The 2,502-nt window shown below is 46.5% G+C and overlaps 1 pseudogene; it reads left to right on the top strand.

The window, feature by feature from the left end:
• The first annotated feature begins 961 nt into the window (after positions 1–961).
• Positions 962–1,785, top strand: LOC147746894 (cytochrome c1, heme protein, mitochondrial pseudogene; annotated as a pseudogene).
• Positions 1,786–2,502: the final 717 nt, after the last annotated feature.

Genomic DNA, 2,502 nt, shown 5'->3' with positions numbered 1-2,502 from the left:
CCTGTCCTGTCCCATTGGCACCGGATTAGTCGGGAACCCTGTCTTTGTCCCAGCCCGTGGCCAGGGTTGGTATTCACACCATTCTAGGTAAATATAATCTTTGTGGGTATGTCCTTGTACTGTTTCCCTTTCTCACCCTTCCCAGGTATTCATGTCTAAAAGAAATTTCATAACTTTCCTTCAGATCATTGCTTTAATTATTATTTTCTTACTTGAAAAGGCTTTAATTGCACTTGTATGGACTCATGCTAACAAGACTTTACATAGATAAAGTGTTTAAAACTTTTCTCGAGTCTGTGGTTATTTTATGAAAGGCAAATGTTTTATTGTAACCATTGTTCCCAGCAAGGTGCGCGGCTAGGCGGCCGCGCACCTCTCTTCTCCCGAGTGTGCAGTGCTGTGTGTGAAGCGCGCACACACATAGCACATCCCGGAAGAGCATTTCTGCGCCGAAAGGAAGAAAATGCTTATCCCGTGGCATTTCTATTCCAATTAGAGCACTGCTGCCGGGCAGATTGTGGTACCTTCGAAAGTATTTATGTGAATCACAGCGCTCATCAAGGGATGCTTTTAACATAAATACTTTCAACCAGCAAACAATCAGCCCCACAGCTGCGCCCTCTTTAGAAAATGTAACAGGTCTACAAAAATCATCTGAAAGCACAAGTTCGCGCTTTTAAACTTGCTGCATTTCTTTTCTAAAGAAAGCGCAGCTGTGGGGCTGATTGTTTGCCTTTTGAAAGTATTTGTTAAATGCAGCCCTTGATGGGAGCTGTGATAAATACTTTCAAAAGGCCTGCAATCAGCCCCGCAGTTGCACTGCATTAAGAAAAGAAATACAAGGTGAGAGTCCTTACGTCCCGGGAAAGCCAAAGATGAGGGTGGTGGCCTAGCAGCGCGGAGCTCGGTTCAGAGGGTCACTGGGGGCGAGGTGGCTTGGTCTTCGCAGCCCCGGGCTTCCATGTCATTTTCCAGTCCGTCCAGAGGCCGAAAGGTGGCCCTGTCCACGCTGGGCGTGCTTGTCGCTGGAGGGGCGGGCTTAGCCCTGGCTCTACACAGATCGTTAAAAGCCAGTGATTTAGAGCTGCATCCTCCAAAGTATCCTTGGAGCCACAACTGTCCTTTTTTTCCGCCTTGGATCACAGCAGTGCTCGTCGTGGTTATCAGGTATACAAACAGGTGTATGCTGCCTGCCACAGCATGGAATAAGTGGCCTTCCGAAATCTGGTGGAAGTCAGTCACACAGAAGCGGAAGCAAAGGCTTAAGCAGAGGAGTGTGAAGTGATAGACGACCCTGATAAAAATGGAGATAGGTTTACCCGGCCAGGCATGCTGTCTGATTACTTCCCCAAGTCATATCCTAATGCGAAGGCATCACGGACTGCGAACAATGGTGCATTGCCCCCTTATCTAAGTTACATTGTCAATGCTAGTCACGGTGGTGAGGATTACGTTTTCTCTCTTTTGACTGGCTACTGTGATGTTCCCACAGAGGTCACCAAAAAAAATGGCTTGAATTACAACCCCTAATTTCCTGGCCAGGCTATTGGAATGGCAACGCCTATTTACAATGAGATCCTGGAGTTTGATGATGGCACTACAGCTACCATGTCTCAGGTCGCTAAGGGCGTATGCACATTCCTTAGGTGGGCAGCTGAGCCAGAACATGACCAGCGCAAGCGCATGGGACTGAAGGTGCAATCCTTATTTCCATGGAGTACTTTTTGAAGAGACAAGTGGTCCGTATTGAAGAGCAGGAAGATTGAATATAGGCCGCCTAAGTAAAACGTCCCAAGCACACCACCTCAGCACGCAAATGCTTCATTATTTGGCGCCATATGCAGTTGGTTACAACGCGGTGGTGCAGATGCCTATATAAAGCCTTTCATCTCCATCTAAATCCCTGAGCAGGAGCCCGCAGAGTCACAAGGAACTTATATCTGTTAATATTATTACTGTTCATGACTCTGCTGTTTTTCGTCTTTTACTTGTCATCCTCACTGAGGTTGTCTACAAAACCCAAGCATCGCCTGGCTTTCAACAGAAGGGACCTGGGAGGAGGAGAGAACGTGGAGTCAAAGACAAATTGATTGTGTTCTTCTTTTGATTCTCATAAGAGGGAGGCAAATGCATTCAAACAGTGTATTTAAAAAAAAAAGAAAAGAAATGCAGAAAATTTAAAAGCACGAACATGAGCTTTGAGATGATCCTGGATCCTGAAACACGTGTTATGCTTTAAAACTTGCTGAAAGGCCCATAGGGATAAAAGCACTTCAATAGTTAACCCCTTCAGTAGCACAAAGTGTAGGTGCAACTCTAGTTCACTGGAAGGGCTGGGATCAGGTGGTCAGTGGTTGGTTATTGGGCACCTCTCTTTTGACACACAAGCACTCCTTCATTATTTCCATGCACATCTGTGAGCACGACTAGCGGCCTGGTCCCCATAGCACAGCAACTAACTCCTGCACAGCAAAGCGAGGTAGGTGGAGTAGAAAGCTGAGA

This window comes from Lissotriton vulgaris, chromosome 1_1 (assembly GCF_964263255.1).
Source record: "Lissotriton vulgaris chromosome 1_1, aLisVul1.2, whole genome shotgun sequence".
NCBI lineage: Eukaryota > Metazoa > Chordata > Amphibia > Caudata > Salamandridae > Lissotriton > Lissotriton vulgaris.
The sequence above is the reverse complement of the archived record's forward strand: the minus strand, read 5'-3'. Positions and strand labels throughout refer to the sequence as shown.